An 8,986-nucleotide genomic window follows, 5' to 3' on the forward strand; every position below is an offset into this window, starting at 1 on the left:
GTGTGAGTTTACAGTGACAGTGGAGTAGTGCCAGCGAGTTGGACGTCTCAGCTTCTCTCGATCGAGATGCTTGCGGGCTTTGGCTTGTCGACCGATTTGCTGGCAGATCCTATCTACAATGCTTTGATTCTTCTCGGTCTGTTCAAACACTTGTACACGTCTCCGTCGCACGGACATGATATTCTCGCGTTCGCGTTGTAACCCAGAGCCTGAAAGATTATTTTTAGAGGACCGACCCAGAGCCTGAAAGATAGTGTAGCACGGAATACTGACCAAGGCCAGCTCCATGTGCTCTTTAGCCCAACAATCGGTTCAAGTTCATGTGAAGCACAACTGGGTCAAGACAGATAGGGGCCGGCCCAAGTTTGTCTAGAGTGGCCTTTTCTTGTTTTTTCTTTTTCTTTCTTTTATGTTTCCTTGTCCGGTTTCCTTTTTCCTTATTCTCTTTGTTCTGGTTTTTATTTATTTATTTCGTTACATTTTCACATTTTATCTCTCAATTTTATTAATTTTCTTTACTTTATTTTCCACTGTTCTTTTGTGGCATATGCATGAACTCATAAACATTTTCTTTGAACCTAAATGCTTGAAAGTGCATATGCACTTATTGCCATCGTCGGGTGCACACAGCTCCGCGCCGTCCGATCGCGCGCGTGTCAGACCGGGCGCCCGATTTGCCTCCTTCATGGCTTCATCCAACGCTGCTTTTCAGACACGGTCCATCACTCCGTCTGTTGGCGTAGCTTTTTGTCTGGCACGCGCCGCTCGTCTTCCGGATTCCATCCCCTCCTAATTTCTCCTGCCCTCTTTCCTCGCCTCCTTCGCCAAATCGCCAGGCGATTTCTCTCGGGCGCGGCGGTGGGGTGCGGGGAGCATCAGCGCGGGATTTCTACGCGAGGACGCAGCGTGGGCGAGGCAGAGCGTTGCGCTGAACGCGAAGCCCTTCGGGAGAGGCGCGCGGCGCGAGCTTCCAGGAGCAGCGGCCGAGGGTTTTCTGCGCGGCGACGAAGCACCGGCCCGGTGAGTTCCTTAAGGTTCTTGGTGTAGCCAGCCGGCAACTGCATGTTCTACGGCGAGTTGCTTTTTGAGGCGCTTTTGACCGACGATTCAAGGTCGATGGGTACGGAATCGAGCAACGTTTTTTTAATCCTAAGCAAGTTTCGTCCGGGTTCATGTTTTGGTTGCCTCCGCCAGCGCCCGATCCCCTTCCCAGTAATTTGCTTGCACTGGGGTTTGTGCAGTGTGGTGTGTGGATCGCATTGAGCGTCTTAGCAAGTGTAGAGGTTTCTGAATTGAATCTGAACACAACAACGTGCTACCAGATAGAAGAACTGAAGCTGTACAGCTTTCTGAACTGAAGCCGAAGCTGAACACAACAGCATGCTACCAGAGAGACAATGCACTGAACACAACAGCTAGCAATTACAGATTTCTGAACACAACATGACACTGAACCGAAGATAATACTGAATCACAATTATTCAGCAGTGACCTAAGCTTAAATTATTTAGAGCGTTTTACACAAGCTGTTACGTCAATTGACATCATAGATTCTGTAAATATATACCTGTGTTCAATGACAATTATTTGATCATGTACTCCTAAAACACCATTATTGCAGCTACGCATGGCAAATTTGGAAATGGATAAGATCCTAGCATTTGATATACAAACAAACTCACCAGTAGGTCACCTGTTCTTCCTGGTAGAAGGTCCCTGAAATCAGACAGCAACACATTACAAATTTGAATACTCCAGTAGAGTACCACAAAACCTACAAATTAGAATAGATTTCAAGCTTTTGTTGCATACCATTTGGAGTCTATGCCCAGTTGATCAAATGAGCGTAGCAGCTATAAAATCTACTCCATCCAAACACCTCAATAGATCTAGATCCTGTTGAAATTTACTTTGAATTTTTTGGTCTAGTTCAAAAACTCAGGCTTGTCGCAAAACTAAAACTTCCCCAATCCTTTGACACTGAAACTTCAGAAGGTGCTCAAGACGAACCTGAACTTCAGAAGACGAACCTGAACCTGAAGCAGCTCGGAGAGGCGGGTTGCAGCAGCAGCTCAGAGAGGCAGGTTGCAGCAGCAGCTCGAAGCGGTAGGAAGCAGCAGCAACAACAGCTCAGATGGGCTAAATGATCAGAAGGTGCTTCACTGTTCAGGGTTGTTTTGATTATAAACTTGCTTTTTGACTAATTGATTATCAAATAGAAGTTGCATTATAGAAAATATTTGAAGCAGTATTTGCATGGGGAAGCATTCAATTTTGCGCTTCAATTTTCTGGAAAAAGTGCTTCATAGCTCGTGTTGTTAACTATAAGTTGCTTTGGCTAATCGGGCAAGTTGTGTTCAACATAGAAGGAATGACAAATAGGTAATAGCTTCCCAATTTTGCATTCTTTTTTTCTCACCCAGTTTTTGTTAAGGTTCAGTTCATTGTAACGTGTCAACCTTTGCTGACATTTTTGCTTTTGGTTAAGCTTTCTCTCTAAAAGTTTGCTTGTATGCTAATTGTAAACTTGGTCATTATCAAGTTATAGTTGCATATAGGATCATGCTAAAAAGTTGCTTTCTGTCATTTATACTAAAGTTGGGCATGGTTGACTAAAGTTGCAAATGAACAAGGTTAACTTGCCTTTTGATATAAGTAGTTTTTGCTTACGTGTTTCTGAAATTTGCAGCACTCGGCACTAGTTTTTTCCTACAGATTTTGCAAATTTGTACCTATATGTTTCTTTGAACTGAATGTGCTACTTTGCTAATACTAAAGCTTCGAATTATAACAAGGTTAACTTACCTTTTTCATCTAAGCAGTTTTTGCTTATGTGCTTATGAAATTTGCAAAACCCAACACTAATTTTTGCTTCCAGATTTTGCAAATTTGTACCTATGTGTTGTTTTTAAACTGAATTTTTCTACTTCGCTAATACTAGATCTGCAAAATATAAGCAGATTAACTTGCTTTTTGATCTAAGCAGTTTCTGCTAATGTTTATCCGAAATTGGCAGTATCGAGAACACTAACTTTTGCTTGCAGATTTGCAAATTCTTACCTATGTGTTGTTTTCGAACTGAATTTTGCTACTTTGCTTTAATACTAGATCTGCAAAGGTGTTTTTGAATTTTACAGTACCCAATTTTTACAGTACGCGAGAGGCACATGTCGTCGGGCTACCACGAGCGGCGGCCATGGTCGGCTGGCGTCGTTTTTCTACGCGGCGATGAAGGGCGAGCACACCGGTGAGTTCGATAGGGTTGGGTGGGGGAACCGCATTGGTGGGGGGGGGGGGGGGTGGGGGGGTTCTAGGGCGTGTCCTGTTGTGTTTTCGAGGAGAATTTGGGAGTTTGAGTGCCGCATCGAGCCCGGCGGGACGGGATCGAGCAGCGTGAGACGAATTCGGGGATGTTTGCCTAAGCAAATTTTTTTATAGAGAAAAGGCTTAATAGTCCGGCTTTTTATAGAAAGCCAACGAGGTTCTGCTAGGGTTTCCAGCAATACAAGAATCCAACCACCATTCAACAAACCACAAAATAGATTGGAAATGAAAACTTAGTCAGCTCCTCCACCACCTGGACACATCAAACCAGATTCAACTATTCTGAACACCCAGCCAAAACAAGACTAAAGCTAATTAACCAACGCCAACACGAGCTCCACCACCAGCAACTGATTGCAGCATCATTTGCACTTTCTTCATCATTGCGTCCATGTCAGCCTTTTCTTTCCCAGGTAGAACTCTCCAGGAAGTAAGAAACGCCATGGCTTTGTAAAGGACCTAAAAAGGAGATGAACACACCTTTTGATTAAAGACTAGATCATTTCGGGCCAGCCATAGCGCCCAGGCGACTGCGGCTAGTAGCGACCACCATTTGTAGTTTGCCTTCCGCCCTCCCATCAGCATACAACATGCAAAAAAATCATCCATGTTCCCAGGAGTAATAGGCCACCCAAAACAGTCCCGAATGTCCGAGCACGGTCTCCGGCACCGGGGATGCCGGGCACCCTCTTTTTGGTTCGGTGGAGGGCGAGGTGATCGCTCCGGCGATCGCCGGCGTGGCGATAGACACAGAAGTGTAGACACAAGAGTTTTATCCAGGTTCGGGCCACCCAGAGGTGTAATACCCTACGTCCTGCTTTGAGTTGTATTCACAAGTTTGAGTGCGTACAGATCACCCGGGGAGTTCCCGGGTTGGCTACTTACGTGAACGATGTGCTATGTTCTACTCACTCGGGTTCGAACTGAGCTGAACCCTTTGACCGGTGGCAATGGCCCTCCATTTATAAACAAGGGGATAGCACAGGTACCAATGCATGCAGCGTGACACGTTGTCTAGACGCGTGTCACAGTCACACGGAATACACTTTTGCTCATCCAGGCTGGACGCCATGCAACGCCCGGTCCACTGTACACGGTAGAAAAAATGGTCCTCAGGGTAGCCGCTCCAGCCTTGCTAAGCAAGACTAGACCTGCTGATAAGACTCATGTCGGTGCATTAATTGCACTGCGCCCGCCGTCTTGTCCTGTCTTAACTGTTCTGTGGGTCCCGCCTGCATGCTCGAGCGCGGGTTGCTGGGGTGCACCTTCCCGGCTAGCGCACCGGCTAGTTGCCGGGAGACGTTCCTTCTGCTTCCCGGGACCGGTGTTCCGGGAGCATCTTGTACTCGGCCCTTAGCTTTAGCTTCACTGGGGGTCATCTCCTCGAGGCAGGCTTTCCAGGCTCGTCGCTTCCCGGGAGTCCTTGCTGATGGGGCTTCGTCACTGGCGACCCACGCGTCCCGTATCAGTGGGACCTCGTGGGCCACTGGTACGACAGTAGCCCCCGGGCGTGGGCCGGCAGCCTTGAAGCTTCCAGCAAGTGGTATCCTCAGTCGGTTGTTGGGCTACGCCCTATCCGACGCGTGGGTCCCAAGGGGGAAACCCCCTGGCACCCGGCCTCGTGGGCCGCATTTATAGTTCCACTTCTCCGAGCGAAACGGTCGGGCGCACGATTTCGTGCCTTATCCCCCTTAATCACCAGAGAGTTAAGGCCATGTCGCGCACCCCCCTCTTAATCTCCGATTCTTTAGGGCTCTTTATTGCCGATCGTGGGGGTGTCCGTTGCAGTCCGCCAGCCCTGATAAATACTCAAGCTCCCCGCGCCCCAACTCCCCATTGTCTCTCGCTCCTGCCATTGCCTCCTCCCAAGCTCCCCGCGCCCCAACTCCGACCAAATCTCCTCTCCACCTCCGCCGATGTCTTCCAAGGGCCAGAACCGTCCCAAGGGGAGCACCAGCAAAGGGGAAAAGCGCGAAAAGGCTGGCAAGAAGGAGCCCGGAAGGATGACGAAATGCGAGCTAAGTTCGCCTTCTTCTCCCCCGGGTACAACGGCGAGGGAGTCGACAAGCTGGTCTGGGCGCTGGCCACCAAGCACACGAGCACGGGCCAACGCGGGTCCTCCCCGTCGGCGGGGAGCGCGACGGGTACTACTTCCATATCTTCGGGAGGTTCATCCTAGTCGGGTTCGTGCCGCCGCACTCCTACTTCCTCTCAGCCATCATGGAGACCTACAGGCTCATCATGGCGCAATTTCACCCCACGTCGTTCTTCACATTGGCTGTTTTCCAACACCTCTGTGAAGCGTTCGTGGTGGTGATGCCGTCGGTGGCGCTATTCCGCCACTATTACTACCCGAGGGTGGAGAAGAAGGCTCCCCTATCCTCGGGGTTAGTGTTCTGATTCCGCGACAGGATCAAATCGGAATTCATCGAGCTGGGGAAGAAGAAGATCGAGCACGAGTGGCGCCGCGACTGGTGCTGGGTGTGCACCGACGAGCTCCAGGAGTTCCACGAGGAGCCCCTCGGGCCTCCGAAGGGCTCTCACGACTGGACGCTCCGCGACCAGAAGGACGAGGAGCTGGCCCCAATCTGTGCAAAGATCAAGGCACTCCGTCAGGCTGGGCTCACGGACACGGATGTGGCGCGCCACTTCATCGGGAGGCGCGTGGCCCCCCTGCAGCGGCGCTCGCATCCGGCGTGGATGTACATCAGGGTCGGCGACCGGACCCGGCTGCAGCGCACGGACCTCCTCCCGGAGGAAGTGCAGTTCTGGGTGAAGGGTATCACCGGCGAGGACGAGCCTTACCGACTGCTCCCGCCTAGAGCGCACTCGCTCCACGCCGGGATCCCGAACCCGGGAGCCCGGGATCTCTCACTCTGCGACGAGTGGGGGATCGTGGAGGACCCCTCGGCGCAACCCTCACCCCCGCAGCCCAGATCCCGGAAGGGCAAGGAGGCGGTTGCCGACTCGGGGAAAGGGGGCCAAGGCTAGGCCTCCGCCAAGGCAGAGGGCTCGGACTCTGACGACTCCTCGCTGGGCGTTGTGGGAGACCTCACCGACGACGACGGCGACGACGACGTTCCCCCGGTAGCCGGCGAAGTCATGCTAGAGGAGAACGACGAGGAAGATGACGTCCCCCTGGTGAGGCGGAGCGGGCGGGCAGGCGAGAGGCCAGCCCGCAGCTCCAGTAGCCTCACGGCGACGCGGGGGCTGGGGCCTCCGACGGCAGTGGGGTCCTCCTCCTCCGCTGGAGCCGCCTTCAGCCTGGGAGCAGGGGAGCTTGCCGGGCGGACTTGGGGTCGGATCACCTTCGACCCCAGCGTGTTCCAGCAGGGACACCAAGTGATCGACAACATCCAGCAGCAGCAGCGGATGTTCGTCGATTTCTTCAACGACGCGCAGCAGTACCACGCCCGCTTAGTGGTGGAACTAGGCGCGGCGCGACGGGAGGCGGAGGAGCAGCGCACCGAGCTGCAGCGGCTCCGGGAGGAGCTCTTGCAGGTGCAAAAGCCGGGGCTATGCCTGCTGTGCAAGGGGTGCCGGAGGCACAGGTCCTCCAGCAGCTGTGGGATCTCCAGCAAGAGCACCAGCGGGAGCTCGAGCTGGTGAAGGCCACACACGCCAAGAGCGAGGAGGAGCACCAGGCGGCTCTGGACTCGTTCCAAGGGCGTCTCTGGGGGAAGACGGACTTACTGTCCGGCTACTCCCTGGAGATCCAGCGCCTTCGCCGCGAGGTTGGAGAGCTGGAGACGGCGGCCGCAACCGCAACCGAAGCCTCAGCGCGCCGGGAGAAGGAGCTACAGGACCAGGCCCGCTCCCGAGAGCGCGAGCTTGTGGGGCAGCTCAACGCCGCCCAAGATGCTAGCTCGTCCCTTCAGAGTGAGCTCGACATGGTTCGGCAGGAACATCGCCTGATCGACGATGACAACACCAAGAAGGCGTCGGAGATCGGTAGGCTGAAGTCCAAGTGCCGCGAGCACAAGCTGCAGGCCCAGGAGGCTCGCGGTGCGTGCACAGAGCTACGGGCCCGCAGGACAGGGGAGGTGGCCAGGCTGAAGAAGCTGGCCGACTCGGCGGTGGAGGCGCTGCAGGGGTTCGACATCCTTGTGGCTTCCTTCGATGGGGCAGACATGGGGAGCTTCACTTCGTTCTTCGCAGACTTCGTCGGCTGGCTGAGCGGCCTACAGAGCTGTGTCACGGCCTTCGGGGACCGGCAAGTCGGCCTTGCGGCCGAGCAGGTCGCCGGGCAGATTCTCACCCGGCCAAGACCCACCGGGAGGCGGTGCAGGGCGTCGTGGACGAGATGGTGGCGCGAATGCAGGGCAAGGTCGACGAAGACGAAGCCACTGCTGAGGAGGTTGCCGGAGAAGCCCCCGATGCCGAGGATGCCGCTGACACCGACGCAGCCGCCTCGGGAGCACCTCCCGCGTAGTTCCCTTCCTTCTCTTTTTTTATTTCCCTGCAAGTGGCGTGTGGCGCTTTAGAACTTTTTATGTTAGCTTTCCCTTGTCATTATCAGTGTTACTCGTCAACTTGTTTTGCCCAAGCTTTGATATATATCCAATGCTACTTTTACTTGCTTCTTTGCCTAAGACTAGCTTGCCGAGGAGGGGCTCTGTCTTTCTCGTGTATTAGCCTTGCGTAGCCGGGGACTCGGCAACCTCATGCTTGGCCAGACTAGGGACCCGGGACGGACCCGCGATGCCGACCTAGGACCAAACAGGAGCGGCTAGTCACTCCGCCTGCGGGTTAACTACCCCAGCACGCACGCCTCCGGGACGGACCAATGAGCCACTTGCGGGGGGCGTCCTCACCCCGCAAGCGTCCTTCCTACGCTCCGGCTACACGGGGACCGAGCTTACCTCAGCAAACCAGTGTTACTAAAGGACCCAAAATGAGATACTTAGCTTCCCGTTCCCTCTGGACTTGTAGCACCTTGCTGAGAGCCGTGGCAAGGACGTTGTGGCAGTGCACCCTCCAGCGACATGCGCGGAGGCATGCACCACCACAGCGTCTTTGCGACGCTCCTCGCCCACTGCATCGCCATTTCTGGTGTCGCTCCATAAGAAATGTGGCAGGGCCGCGATGGTGGGAACACCCTCAGCGACAAGCACAGAGGGATGCACCACCATCGCCTCTCTGCGACATCTCTTGTTTTCTTGCCCGTTGCTGGTGTTGAACTTGCCCTGGTCTCCTTAAATAGCCAAAACGATGTTCTTGCAGCCACACGCCCGGGACCACCAGTCGCCGCGTGGAGGCACCGGCCCTGTCTCAGTTTCCTGCATCAAGCCTCGAAGTAATTGCCATATATGTACAACTTACTCGCAAGACGACGACACCCGTGACCACCCCACGAGCGTCACAGTGTGCCTTCGTCTCATCCCTATCCTGCATGTCAGATTCCTGCAGTGCCCAAGGTACATAGCAAAAAAATTCGAAATGTACGAAAAACAATATAAATTGGATAACCTCCTGCGTCCCTGCCACCGGGCACAGAAGAGTCGACCTCAGACCTAGGTGTGATGTAACAACCCGAGAGCAACCCTTTTCCTTTTAAGCCCTTTTGGACCTATTTTGTAATTTATTTATTGTCATCATGTTGTCATGCTCGTGTCATCATCTTTAATTTGCCATGTCATTAGCATCATGTTGCATGAAACTA

At 53.4% G+C, this 8,986-nt stretch overlaps 1 long non-coding RNA gene across 1 annotated transcript; it reads left to right on the forward strand.

Annotated features, from left to right (window-relative positions):
- The first annotated feature begins 700 nt into the window (after window positions 1–700).
- On the forward strand, window positions 701–8,566 carry LOC106866262. The gene is made up of 4 exons (XR_001406408.2): window positions 701–1,020; window positions 1,993–2,154; window positions 3,154–3,247; window positions 8,548–8,566. It is a non-coding gene; the product is annotated as an uncharacterized LOC106866262 (long non-coding RNA).
- The last annotated feature ends 420 nt before the right edge of the window (window positions 8,567–8,986 follow it).

Source organism: Brachypodium distachyon, chromosome 1 (genome assembly GCF_000005505.3).
Source record: "Brachypodium distachyon strain Bd21 chromosome 1, Brachypodium_distachyon_v3.0, whole genome shotgun sequence".
NCBI classification, from domain to species: Eukaryota; Viridiplantae; Streptophyta; class Magnoliopsida; order Poales; family Poaceae; genus Brachypodium; species Brachypodium distachyon.